This window comes from Oryctolagus cuniculus, chromosome 12 (assembly GCF_964237555.1).
Source record: "Oryctolagus cuniculus chromosome 12, mOryCun1.1, whole genome shotgun sequence".
Classification (NCBI taxonomy): Eukaryota; Metazoa; Chordata; class Mammalia; order Lagomorpha; family Leporidae; genus Oryctolagus; species Oryctolagus cuniculus.
In genome coordinates, this window is record NC_091443.1 from 68,180,133 (window position 1) to 68,194,281 (window position 14,149).

At 43.7% G+C, this 14,149-nt stretch overlaps 1 pseudogene; it reads right to left on the reverse strand.

Moving 5' to 3' along the window:
• Positions 1-1,261: 1,261 nt before the first annotated feature.
• LOC100354628 (zinc finger protein 317 pseudogene) lies at positions 1,262-2,995 on the reverse strand (annotated as a pseudogene).
• Between the last annotated feature and the right edge of the window lie 11,154 nt (positions 2,996-14,149).

The window sequence follows — 14,149 nt, forward strand, 5'->3', positions numbered from 1 at the left end:
AAAATACTCGCATGTTACATGGTACATAGCACAATTCTACATATGCCATTGGCTGAGTAGATTATTCAAAAGGAAAATATGACATTGAGAATGAAGTTACAGTAAAAATACTATTTGCAGATCTTTTGTGACACTAAAGGGTTAGAGAAGCATAACCTTAAAAATAAGGACTAAAAATTAATGAGCCAGCGTCTCTTTTCATGATCAAAGACTGATAAATACAATCCCATACTCAATGGAAAATCTCACTGGGATCTTTCTCCCATTGAGACTTTTCATCTGCACATAAAAATGACAGGACTTGCATGAAAGTGACGTTCCACATGGGGAATATCAGCAGTATTAAGTCTTCACATGTTTCGTAGAATAACTGCATTGACTATATATTTTAAAATGTTAAAACTTCTCCTGGTGTGAATGCTCATAAGATTCATAAATATAGAGGGATTACCATAGGCAATAATTGAAGAATAATTGAGATTTTTCTCAGTCTCAGCAAGTCTGACACTTGGGGCACACGGTTCTTTGTTGTGTGTGAAGCCTGTGGATTGCAGGATATTTAACAGCGTTCGAGCTGTCTTTCCACTCTGCACCAGTTGTTGCACTTCTCCAAAGCTGTAACAACCAAAAATGTCTCCAGACATTGCCACATGTCCCCTGGGTGGCAAAATCACCCCCAACTGAGACCCACTGCTGTAGATCAGGTTTGGCAGTTTTCCTCCAAAGGGCCAGGGATTGAGGACTTCGGGCTTGATGGACCACGTAGGGTTTCTGTCACATATTTTTTCTTTCAAAATGAAATAACCATTCTTAGTGTGTAAGTCCCCCCAAAAGTCAGCTGGCCATTGTTTGCTGACTCATTTCAGATTTTCTCATATTCCTGGATATTTTTTTTTTCAGTGGAAATACAGGGAGACACTAGGAAAGGTCTCCCTGATCATTCCATTCACAGAAATTCTTCCTCCTGTACTCATCACTCTTCTACCCAGGACATGAGAAATGGTTTTTCTCTCTCTAACTTCTGTTAGGAATAAGAGCTGGCTCTACATAGAAGCTGTCGCCACACCACAGAAACATACATTCTCTCCACCCCGTGTGAGCTCTCACAAATCTCCCAAGTGATGAGAGACAGCTCAAGTCTTCCCACAGGCATCACACAAATTGGATCTCTCCCCAAGTTGCGTGTATTCCCTTGTGCTCATAAGGGCGTCTTGGCTTCCTTGTGCCAGGTGTGCTCCTGTTCCCGTTCGGGCCGCGGCACTCACCGTAGCTTCTTCCATATCAAGGACACAAAGAGCCTCTCTCCTCCGTGGGTCTCCACGTGCTTCCTCAGGGCGGAGTGGTCGCTGAAGGCCTTCCCGCAGGCCTGGCGGTCTAGGGCTTCTCCCCGGTGTGTATCCTCCTGTGCACGCTCAGGTTGGAGCCGATGCTGAGGGCCTTGTCGCAGTGGTCACACTGTGGCTTCGCATGTGCGTCTTCAGGGTGGACCGGTTTCTGAAGGCCTTCCCACACTGCCGGCGTTCAATAGGCTTCTTCACGAGGGGACCGCTCAGGTGCCTCCTCCGGGACAGATAATCGCCAAAGACTTTGCCGCAGGCAGCAGCGCGCTGCTAGCGCATCTCTCGGGTATGTGTTTTCCTGTGTGCGGTGAGGGTCGAGCTGGTGCTGAAGGCTTTCCGGCACAGTTCACAGCCGTAGGGCTTCTCTAGTGTGTCTTCAGGATGGCCTGGTTCCTGAAGACCTTCCCACACCGTCGACACTCAGTGGGCTTCTGGACGATGTGAATTCTCATGTGTTTCCTCCGGGACACGAGATCACCAAAGCACTTCCGCCGTTTTTTACACTCGTAGGATTTTTCCACCGTGTGGTTCTTCTTGTGCAAATTGAAGTTAGGCTTCGCCACACTGCGTGCTTCTCCCCTGTGTGGTTCCTGACGTGCTCTTTCAGAGGGGAGGGATGCTGGAAAGCTTTCCTGCAGTCCTGACACTGGGAGAGCCTCTCCCTGTGTGCATCCTCTTGTGTGCGATGAGGCAGCAGCGCCTGCCAGAGGCCTTCCCACACGGGTCCCACTTGTAAGGTCTCTCGCCAGTGTGCACTCTCATGTGTGTCTTCAGGGCAGACAGGGTCCGGAATGCATTTGCACACTGGCTGATGTCAAAGGGCTTCTCTCTGAGGTGAGTCCTCTTGCGGCTCCTCAGTGTGGAGGGGTCGTTGAAGGCCTCCCCGCAGTCACTGCATTCGCGGGGCTTCTCCCGGGTGTGTGTCCTCCAGTGCTGCGTGAGGGAGGTGCTTGTGGAGAAGGATTTTTGGCACTGGTGACATGCATGCATTTTTCTCCCATCATACATGCTCATGTGTTGGCTTACATGTGACCTGTTTCTGAATCCTGCCCTATTGTCACGGCAGTGATAGGGCCTCTTGCCAGCAGGCCTTCCCGTCTGCTAAGAGGAGTGTTCAGGCTTAAAACTTAAAACAAGTGAGCATATTCAGTGGATTTCTCCCCTGGATGAGTGCTTCCCATTGTGGCACCACTGGATGTTTACTTCCCAAAAATATTTCCCATAAGAACTGACCACTTGGTTTTAGATGGAGTCTCCCACTCTGGACAAGTGTCTTGCTGAATCCTGCTCTCCTCTGTCTTCGGTGCCTCTTCTTGTTCCAAGTGTGAGTTGAGGCTGGGTTTGCCAACCTGATATCTCAAGGAAGTGAGTTGCTGTAGTTCTCCAGCATCAGGTCTATGCACAGCTTTCTCTGAGAGGAATCCAGCAAGGAAGGGCCACTCCTCCATGAAGTCCACAGCCACCTCCTGGAAGGTCACAGATTCCTGGGAACCAACACTGGGTGGTGTATGAGGCCCCAGACCATTGCAAACAAACAGTTCCAAATTCTGGGGACAGGAGTGGTCTTGTGAAGAAGGAGGAATTTCTGACTCCTGGGGAGAGGCAGGGTCCTGGATGGACACAGCAAATGTGGTGAACAGACCAAGATGTGCCATCCTGCGAGAGTGACAGTCAATTTGCCCAAACAAGTAGGGCACTGGAAGATCAGTAGACTTTGCCCTGGCTCTCATAGGACTCTCTAAGCTGGCACACCACTGGGGGAACAGTTTGGGATGCAGAGGCCTCTGAAGCTGCTGCCGAGGATAAAAAGTTCAGGCAGAATGTGCCAACTGTGGGGAAGCAGCAGGTCCCCTACAGGTCGAAGGAGGGCACCGCAGACCGCTCCTCTGCCCGTGTCTAGCAGCAGTTGCCTCTGGGGGTAATGGCCTTAGCTTCACTTCAGTGGGCCTGTCTTAATCAGTCTCCCCTTTGAGAGGGATTAGACTGTTGGTGAGAGAGGAGAGCCAGTTTAAGAGGGCCCGTGGAAGGGGCCACATGGCAAGAGTGACCTCTAGTGGCTGAGAGTGATGTCCAGTCAACAGCCTGCAGAAAACACAACGAATGCACCTGCAGGAACTGAATTCTGCCAATGACTTAAATGCACTTGGAAGTGGACATTTCCCAGTGGGAGCTGCAGGTAGAATGTAGCCTTCTGACACCTTAATTTCAGCCTTGTGAGACCCTTAGCAGAGGACCCAGACAAAATGTGCTGGACTCCTAAGCCACAGGAGCTGGGAGATAATACGTTTGTGTTATCTAAGACACTACGTTTATGGTATTATGTTCCATAGGAATGGAAAACCAATACAAGTGTCTTCAAATAGTTCATGGGAAATGAGTATCTTAGGCAAAAAGGGGTTTCAAATCTTTTGCATCAAAATGACTTATCTTTTAATCCATTTCTCGTGGAGATTTTGAAGTACCCTCATAAAGGTTCTGTAAGCATTTCTCTGTCAGTTGGCATGATCTTAAGCTTTGTCAGTTGAGGCATTGCAGGAGGAAGGGTTTATTCATGTCCTCCTGATTTCCACCAGTGCTTCTGAAGTGTATGTGCAGCTTCTGTGTTGCCTGGCTCCTGCAACATGAGTGACTTCTACATGCTCCTACAGTGCATGCATCTACTGCAGTCATTCCTAGCCAATGTACACTGTAACTTCCTGTGGGCGGTATCTTAGAGTATCCCTTAGGGTAGCTTTGCAGTGAGTTAGTTGTGGCATCTCCATGTCATGGCTTTCTTTAGTATCCCAGCAGTTTCTGCTGTCATAGCAGCTCAGCAAATTCCTCTATCACCCAGTGAGCCATGGCTGTTCTGGCTCCAGTAAGATCTGGATCTTAGTCTTGGTGGGGCTGGAGAGGTCACCACTTGGACCCTCCACCTCAGCCTGGGTAGTCACAGTACCTCTTGTATTTGCTACCTTATATTCTTTTGAATTCTATTTTTTCAATACTGGCCAAGCTTGATTTACCCCAATGTCCATGTGGTGGATAATTCTTTATATTAAATTTTCCTTTTCAGATTACTCTGTGAATTCTCTCTCTATTAATTAGATCTTGGCTAACACACCCAACAAGACTGAGATCATCCTGGGACTCTTAAGTGGGGAGCAGGGAACAGATGAGAGAGCCAAGTACTGCTCTAGTTGCTTCTTAAAGCAAAAAAAGGAAAGTGGAAGGAAAACCTTGATTTTTGCTTTAATTTCCCCCTTCCAATCTCACAGCCTCCAGTTCCTACCAGTGCCTCCCACTGGCCAAACCCAGCTACAGGTTGAGAACACAGGCCCTCATAACTGATATAAGGGGGTTGGTGAGGATGGCAGTGAGGGCATTCAGGACTGAGAAAATCCTGCAGTTGTCATTGACATTTAGGAATTAATTCTACTATATTAGCAGACTATATTTATCTTTGTATTAAGTAAATTAAATTAAAGCCAATTTTTCCCCACTGGAAACACATAATAGAGACTTCCTGAAAATTCAGAAGGAAAAAATGACATTCTGAAGTCTTTAGCTGTTAATAAAAATTAATGCCTTCATATGTGCTCTTTCATCTGGTCAATTAAATGAGTAGCTTATAAAAATACTTTAAGATGAAGGCAAGTGAATAATTAATTAGAAAGACAGCACTTTCATAAAATAATTCAAAAGATGTTGACAAGAAATTCACCAGAAGGCCAAAGACTAGGGTAATAATTTAGAAATTACTCAATCCACTGGCATTTTTAAATTGAAAAAATAATTGGAAACCCTGAGCTCTTTGTGTTATTGACCTCTTCATATTATAAAGAAATTGAATCCTTATATATCATCTCACTCTTTGGTCTGAAGAATATTTGGAAATTATTCATAGTTAGCACATGAAACACTTTGAAGAGAACATTTTAAGTAAGAAGCAGGACTATTTTTGCAAAGCTAGTGCAAGTACTGTTGTTAGTCATTTAAGATGAAGCATGATTAATATGTCCTAGTTAATTTAAATAAATCTGTCCTAAAAGGAAAGCTGAGTACTAGAATAATGTCTGATACCTAAAGTTATTAGAGTCATACTTTCTGCATAACAGAAAGAGAGTAAAGTGATAATGACTGTTGACTACTTTGATGTCTCCTTATAAGACTGGCAAACAAATTTTGTGAAAACCCCAGGTGGAAAAGTCACTGTCTTTAGAATAAGATGACTATGAAGAGAAGTTAAAGATCTGAAGTTCTTTGAATGAATAAACACTTGACACTATTTTCACTAATTGTCTAAAATCATATATTCCAAATGATCACCACTCAATGTTATGAATATTCATTTACTGTCAGACATCATAATATAGGAGAAGAAGAAGACAATGAGGAAGAGGAGGAAGAGGAAGCAGAAGAGTGGATAGGGAAGAGGGATAAGAGGAGGAAGAGGAGGAGCAGAGAAAGGAGGAAGGGGAGGAGTCACCCCACCCCTCCCCCAAGTAAGAGCAGATCTCTGAACTTAGCGTCCTGGTAGAGAAAGCCTTGTTGTCGGTGGTGATCTCTGTCCTTCGCAACTTGCTCTTCCAATTCTGCAGGTCTGAAACCTCACTGTCAGCTTAGCCAGGGAACACTTACTCCTAAAAATCTAGCTTACTGTATGAGGTTGACTCGTACAAAAGAAGTAAATTTTTTTTTTAAATATTTATTTTATTTATTTGAAAGAGTTACAGAGAGAGGTAGAGACAGAAAGAGAGAGAGGTCTTCCACTCGCTGGTTCACTCCCCAGAGGACTGCAATGGCCAGAGCTGTGCTAATCCGAAGCCAGGATCCAGGAGCTTCTTCTAGGTCTCCCCCATGGGTGCAGAGGCACAAGCACTTGGGCCATCTTCCACTGCTTTCCCAGGCCATAGTAGAGAGCTGGATTGGAAGAGGAGCAGCCTGGACTAGAACCGGCGCCCATATGGGATGCCAGTGCTTCAGGCCAGGGCTTTAACCCGTTGCACCACAGCACCGGCCCTGCAAATTTGTAATAAAACATAAAATTGTGAAGCCATCTTTGAAGCCATTTCATCTTTCTTATTCCAAAAGGGAAGTCTACTTAAGAAGCCAAATTGAAAGTTTACTTAAGAAATCTAGAGTCTAAAATATTACATTAAGGTTGGTGAGCGCGATGACAGTTCAAAAAGTTTATAGAAAAATGGAATTAAAAGATAAATTTGGGGTGGGCATTTGGCATAGTGATTAAGAGACCCTTTGTGGTGCCCACATTCCATACCAGAGTGCCTGGGTTCAAATCCTGGCTCTGCTTCTGCTAATGTGCTCCCTGGAGGCCACAGGTGATCATTCAATTATTTGGGTCCTTGCCACCCATGTGGCTAAAAGATTGAGGTCTGGGCTCCCAGCTTTAGGCTGGTCCACCTCTGCTATTGCAGGTATTTGGACAGTAAACCAGTAGATGGGAGAGTCCTGTTTATATGTTTCAGTCTTTCTTTCTGCCTTTCTAGTAAATAAAAATAAATAAAAGGTTTTTTTTTAAAAAAGATTTTGTTTATTTGAGAGGTATAGTTATAGTCAGAGAGAGGGAGGGACAGAGAGAAAGGTCTTCCAACTCTGTGTTACTCCCCAGATGGCCGCAACAGCTGGAGCTGAACTGATCTGAAGCCAGGAGTCAGGAGCTTCTTCAGGGTATCCCATGCGGGTGCAGGGGCCCAAGCACTTGGGCCATCTTCTACTGCCTTCCCAGGCCACAGCAGAGAGCTGGAACTGAAGAGGAGCAGCTGGGATGCCAACGTGCAGGTGGAAGCTTAGCCTACAGTGCCACAGTACTAGCCCCTTAATAAAAGGTTTTTTAAAAGTTAAGTTTATCTTGGGGCAAAAATGTTTTTGGCATCCATCCATGCTTTTTTCATAGTACACATTCCCCATAAAATTTTTGAATACCCCAAGTATACATGCATTTCTAATTATTTTGCCCTAAAAATAAACTTATTTTTAATTACATTTTCCACAGACATTTCAAGCTACCCTTCTTTATGTAATCAAGGTACTAATAAGAAATAATATTTCTCCTTGTCTGTAATAAGTGCTCAGTTAGGGGCTGCTGTTATTTGCAATAGTGCTTTACAGTTTACAGAGCTTTCATATGTCTTATCAGGTGTTTGATTCTTACAAGAACTGTCCAGTAATGGGTCTGCTGCTATCATTACCATGCCTCTTTTACTGATGAAAAAAAAAAAAAAACAGAGAAAGGAATGACTAAAACATAATAACTGATATAGTGGACATCTGTTGTTTTGTTTGAGTCAGTTTCCTTCCTCTTTTTTGGTAACAGGACTATTTTTTTCTTTTAGGTAACTACCCCTGTGCCTTTCTGTAACTCTGAGCAGGACAGTCAACCAAGAGGTCTGCCTGTGTGTCATAGCCTTCTGCGTGCAGAGGGCTGTAAGGTGGGCCTGTGCTCCAAGCTAGATGAGGTGTTTTTTTTTAAGGGATTGAAATAAATGAATGGCAGCAGTGCGTTGGCCTCACTTGGAACTGCAAGGGCTGTGAAAAGTGGGAGCTGCTTTGCTTCCAGAGAGTTGCAGAAGTGAAGCTTGTGGAGAGGAAAGCAGGGTGGAGAACTGAAGAGAGGGAAGGAATTTTTTTTTTTTAAAGATTTACTTATTTATTTGAAAGGCAGGGTTACAAAGAGACAGGGAGACAGAGTGTGAGAGAGATCTTCCATATCTGCTGGCTTACTCCCCAAATGGCCACAATGGCCAGAGCTGGGCCAGACTGAAGCCAGGAGTCAGGAGCTTCATCTGGGTCTCCCAAGTGGGTGGCAGGGGCCCAAAGACTTGGACCATGCTCTGTTGCTTTCCCAGGCCATTAGCAGGGAGCTGGAAGTGAAGCAGCAAGGATTTGAATTTGTGCCCACATGGGATGCTGCACTGTAGGCTGTGGCTTAACATACTGTGCCACAGTGCAGGCCCTGAGAGAGATTCTTTTTCTTTTTTAAAGATTTATTTTATTTATTTGAAACAGAATTACTAAGAGAGGTAGAGATGCAGAGAGAGGGTTTCCACCCACTGGTTCACCCCCCCCCCCCCCAGATGGCTGCAATGGCCGGAGCTAAGCCAATCCGAAGCCAGGAACCAGGAGCACCCTCCAGGTCTCCCACATGGGTGCAGGGGCCCAAGCACTTGGACCATCTTCTATTGCTTTTCTAGCTGTATTAGCAGGGAGATGGATCAGAAGTGGAGCAGCTGGAACTTGAACCAGTGCCCATATTGGATGTTGGCATCGCACTCCAGGGCCTTAACCTGCTGTGTCACAGCACTGGCCCGAGAGATATTCTTTAATTGGGAGTAAATGGATACACCAATCTCTGAGACTGGATCTACTCAAATTAGAGAGCGAATAAATTCCTAGTTTTTGTGTAGGTGGCTTTGGATTTTTCCACTTGCATTTAAAAAATCATAATACAGCTAATCATGATCTTAGCAGGGCTTGCAACAGATCTTTTGACAACAAGTCCTTTGCTATTTCCACTGCTGCAAACTTCAAAAAGGTGTCTTGAACTATAAAAGTCAAATCTGATTAGGTGCTTTTGTGGGAGATTTGAGAATCTGCTCTATATACATGGAGACACAATGAACTAGGTTCTTGTGTAAAAAACTAGGTTCTTGTGTAAGAAAAGAATGGAAAAGTAAGCAAGAAACTGGGTGAAAATACTTGCACAAATCATATGCAGTAAAGAACTATTTTCCAAAATATAGAAAGAATTCTTAAAATTCAGTAATTAAAAACATCCCAAATTGATTAAAATGGTCAAAAGATCTGAACTGACACCTCACCAAGGAAGGTACATGGTTAGCAAATAAGCCTGTGGAAGGATGTTCAACATTGTGTATCATCAGGGAACTCCACATGAAAACAGTCATGAAATACTACTACACACTCATCATAGAAGGTAAAATCCAAAAGACCGACAACACCAAATGCTGGTGAGGAGTATGGCAGCAGAAACATTCATTGCTGATGAGAATCCAAAATGCTATACTCATTTTGAAAGATGGTACAGTTTCTGATAAACCCAAACATACTTTTTACCCTATGATCCAGAAATATCACTCCTTGGTATTTCCCCGAGTGATTTGAAAACTTACATCCACATAAAAACCTGTACAAGAGTATTTATAGCAGCTTAATTCATAATTCCCAAAACTTCAATAGGTGAATAAACTGTGGCACATCCATACAGTGGACTACTATTCAACACTAAGAAGATATAAGCTATCAGACCATGAGAAGACATAAGGGAAATTTAAATGCATATGCTAAGTGGAAGAAGCTGTCCTGAGAAGCTATGAACTGTGCGATTCCAACTCTGATAGTCTGGAGAAGGCGAAACTTTGCAGACATTAAAAAAAAAAAAATCAGTGGTTGCCAGTGGTTGGGGGAAGAAGGGTTGAATTGGGAGAGCCTGTAGGATTTTTTGAGCAATGCAACTATTTTGTATGATACTATAATAGTGGATAAGTGGCATTTTACCTCTGTCATAACACATACAACATCAAGCCTGAGTCCTGATATTAACGATGCACTTTGGGTGATAACGGTGCATCAGTGAATAAACGTGTTACTCTGGTGAGGGATGTCTATAGTGAGATGCGCATGCGTGAGGTCAGGGGACATATGAGAACGATGTACTTTCTGCTTAATTTACTGTGAACCTGAAAGTGCTCTAAAAAGAAAACTGTATTTAAGAAAAGCCTGGGGCAGAGCCCTTCACAGGCCACGTGTGAGTGTGGTAAGCCCCCGCGCTGTAAGGGTTGTTACTGGAGCATGACCTGGCCTGCCCTGGCAGAGGCAGCACCTGAGGTGGTGTCTCCAGTGACCCCTAATGACAGAAATAAAAGAGATAAGGGAAGATGAATTTCAAGTTTTCCTTTTAATACAAAATCTTTATATAAAAACAGAATGTTCAACAAAGCTTGGCTTATATTTTCACCTGAAATCTATTTCTAGTTATTGTGTTCTGTTTCTTAAAAGTTTCAAAAGCCTTTGCTTTTGACTTCTGCATTTTTTTCATACACAACATTTTGGAGGCAGGATTAGGAGGAGTTGATGAAACAATCCCTGTAAAAATATATTTGTTACATAATGCAAGGAAGGAAGGATGGAAAGTATAGCAGAGTTGCAGTGGGTGGAAATATTTTAGTACATTGCTCATGTGAAAGAATATTCTCAAGGAAATATAAAATCAGTTAAAATTGCTTAAGAAAATATCTTTTCAAATTGGTTAACCATAGGCAAAATGGTAAACTGCTTTTCTCTATTACCCAAACTCCATTGATTTTCCACCTACAATTCCCTTTTTTTTAACTTTTATAATAGCATCACTCTATATGGATGTGCTGGTATTTTCAACGTTTCAGTCCACTAGAAATGTGCGGTCACAACCTGTTACGTGTACCTTCCCCTTTCCTTGCAGCCCTGGCCCTTATGTCTTTCTCACTCAAATCTTTGCCTTCCTTCTTTCTTCTGATTTTGAAGAGGGATGAAAGGAGATAAAGGGGGAGGGTGGAAACGAAGTAGGTCAAACTGGGAGAAGACATTATCAAGTCTCAGCACATTCTAAATATAGGAGAAGTGATCCATAAAAGGCATAGAAAATATTCATGGAATTTTTCTTTCTTGTATCGCCTGCCTACCTTCTCCCTGTAGGTTAGCAAAAATGAAAAGGAATAGGAAAATTTAAAGAACACAGCAAAACTGAAAGGTGGACAAATGGTTTTGTTCTATTTATAGCATTATATTTGCTCTCCCTTATTTGAATTTCAAAGTTGAAATCTAATGGTCTTATTTTTTGCTGTAAATAAATATGCAGAGTTCAATTATTTCTGTGTATTGTTTCCTTGAACTAACTTAGGTAGAAATATATGACTGCATTTTGTGTTATCTTTTGTCTTCTTAAATTATTTTAAAATTATATATTTGAAAGAGAGAGAGCAAGTGGGTATGAGAGAGGTTTCTCACATTTGCTAATTCACTTGAGTAAATTTGCTGATTTCACTGGGTAAAGTCGACACCTGTAGTGCCAGCATCCCATGTGGGCACGGGTTCCAGTCCTGGCTGCTCTACTTCCTATCCAGCTCTCTGCTATGTCTTGGGAAAGCAGTAGAAGAGGGGTCAAGTACTTGGGCCCCTGCACCCACGTGGGAGACCCAGAAGAGGCTCCTGGCTCCTGGCTTCAGATTGGCACAGCTCTGGCTGTTGTAGCCATTTGGGGAGTGAACCAGTGGATGGAAGACTTTCTCCCTCTCCCTTTCTCTCCCTGCCTCTCTGTAGCTCTGCTTTTCAAATAAATAAATAAATAAATAAATCTTAAAAAAATAGATTATGCAGTACCTCTCTCTATTAGGTTCTTCTATTAACCTCTTAATCTGCATTACTTTTGTCTTCCCCAAAAGACATTTAATGCCTTGAAACTCTTGAGTCTGAATATGTTCTTGCTATGCATTATGATTGCAGACTAGAAGACTGTACTAATTTTTCTCTTCAGGTTATCCTTGATTTGTCCTTCAACATATGGCTTAAATCCCATTTCTTCTATTAAATTAAAAACATTTCTGTAGTTACTTCCCAGTTGTGTACTTTAAAAGTGCGCATATATTGCCGGCACCTCCGTGGCTCAATAGGCTAATCCTCCGCCTTGTGGCGCGGGCACACCGGGTTCTAGTCCCGGTCGGGGCGCTGGATTCTGTCCCGGTTGCCCCTCATCCAGGCCAGCTCTCTGCTGTGGCCAGGGAGTGCAGTGGAGGATGGCCCAAGTACTTGGGCTCTGCACCCCATGGGAGACCAGGGTAAGTACCTGGCTCCTGCCATTGGATCAGCGCGGTGCGCCAGCTGCAGCACGCTGGCCACGGCGGCCATTGGAGGGTGAACCAACGGCAAAAGGAAGACCTTTCTCTCTGTCTCTCTCTCTCACTGTCCACTCTGCCTGTCAAAAAAAAAAAAAAAAAGTGCACATATGTGATGGGCTGAACAATGCCTCCCTCCACCCCGCACTGACCCCACAAAGAAGTTGTGTTCAATTACTTGGAGTCTGACTGTTACCTCACCTGGCAACTTTGCAGCTGTGTTAAATTAATGTCCTTGAAATGAGATTGTCCTGGATTATGCAGGTGGGCCCAATGCAATCACAGAGTTCCCTAGGAGAAGAAGGCAGGAGGATCCGAGTACAAGGGAAGGGGATGTGATGAAGATATTGGGATCAGAGGAAGAAAAGCCCTTGTGATGTGGGGCCAGGATCCAAAGAAGGCAAACTCCTCTAGAAGGTGGAGAAGACACATTTGAGAAAAGCACATTCTTCCCTGGAGCCTTCAGAAGTAATGGCCCTGCTGACACCTTGATCTTAGTCAATCAGTGCTGATTTCAGACTTCTCACCTCCAGAACTGTAGGAAAGTGTGTGTTGTTTGAAGCTGCCAGGTTTGTGATGATTTCTTACAGCAGCCACAGGAAACAAACACATCATTATGGCCTTCCCAATCCTGAGGTTCTGTTCCATATAATTTAACACTTTCCTGTCATGCTCACAAATTCTACTATGTGTAAATGGCAGAATATAAATTTCTAGTGGACAGGAAACAGAAGTTTAGTGTTTAAAAAAATTCCCCGTAGTGCCTCTCTAGTCTTAGGTACTCATTCATTCAGATATTGGAGTGGTTTATAATTTTGGTACATAAATAAGGGAATAGGGTAATGAAGTCATTTTGAAAGAGACATAACTCGATAAAATGTGTTTATTTCCCACCAAATTCAACATTTTGTTTTTGAGATCCATGTCACATGCAGTGTTTGGCGCACAGCACCTATTTAATAAAGACAGGGACGTAGTGAGTAATTAGCAAGCACTTAATGCATTGAGCTGAAATCTGTGGGAAAAAAAAGAAGAAAAAGGAGAGGGACTGGCATTGTGGTACAGCAAGTTAAGCCTGCAATACCATCATCCCATATGGACACCAAGTCAAGTTCCAGGTGCTAAGCTTCTGATCCAGCTTCCTGCTAATGCTCCTGGGAGGACAGTGCAAGATGGTGCAAGTACCCTGCCACCCATCTGAGGAACCTGGATGAAGTCCCAGGCTCCTGACTTCGGCTAATGCTGGAAATCAAAAATAAATGCAGCCCTGAGAGGGGTGCCTGGGCTCACTAGGCTAATCCTGCGCCTTGCAGCGCCAGCACACTGGATTCTAGTCCCGGTCCAGGCGTTGGATTCTGTCCCGGTTGCCCCTCTTCCAGGCCAGCTCTCTGCTGTGGCCCGGGAGTGCAGTGGAGGATGGCCCAAGTCCTTGGGCCCTGTACCCGCATGGGAGAACAGGAGAAGCACCTGGCTCCTGGCTTCGGATCAGCACGATGTGCCAGCTGCAGTGCACCAGCCGCGGCAGCCATTGGAGGGTGAACCAACGGCAAAAGGAAGACCTTTCTCTCTGTCTCTCTCCCTCTCACTGTCCATTCTGCCTGTCAAAAAAAAAAAAAAAAAAAAAAAAAAAAAAAAAAAAAAAAAGAAAGAAAAGAAAAAGAAAAAAAAGAAAAATTCTGTAGATGTCTGTTAGGTCCATTTGATCTAATTGTTGATTAACTCTGTTGTTTCCTGGCTGATTTTCTGTCTGGTTTATCTATCTATTGCTGAAAGTAGAGTATCCAAGTCCCCCAGGACTATTGTATTTGAGTTTATGTCTCCCTTTAGATCCATTAACATTTCTTTTTTTGACAGGCAGAGTGGACAGTGAGAGAGAGAGACAGAGAGAAAGGTCTTCCTTTTGCCGTTGGTTCACCCTCC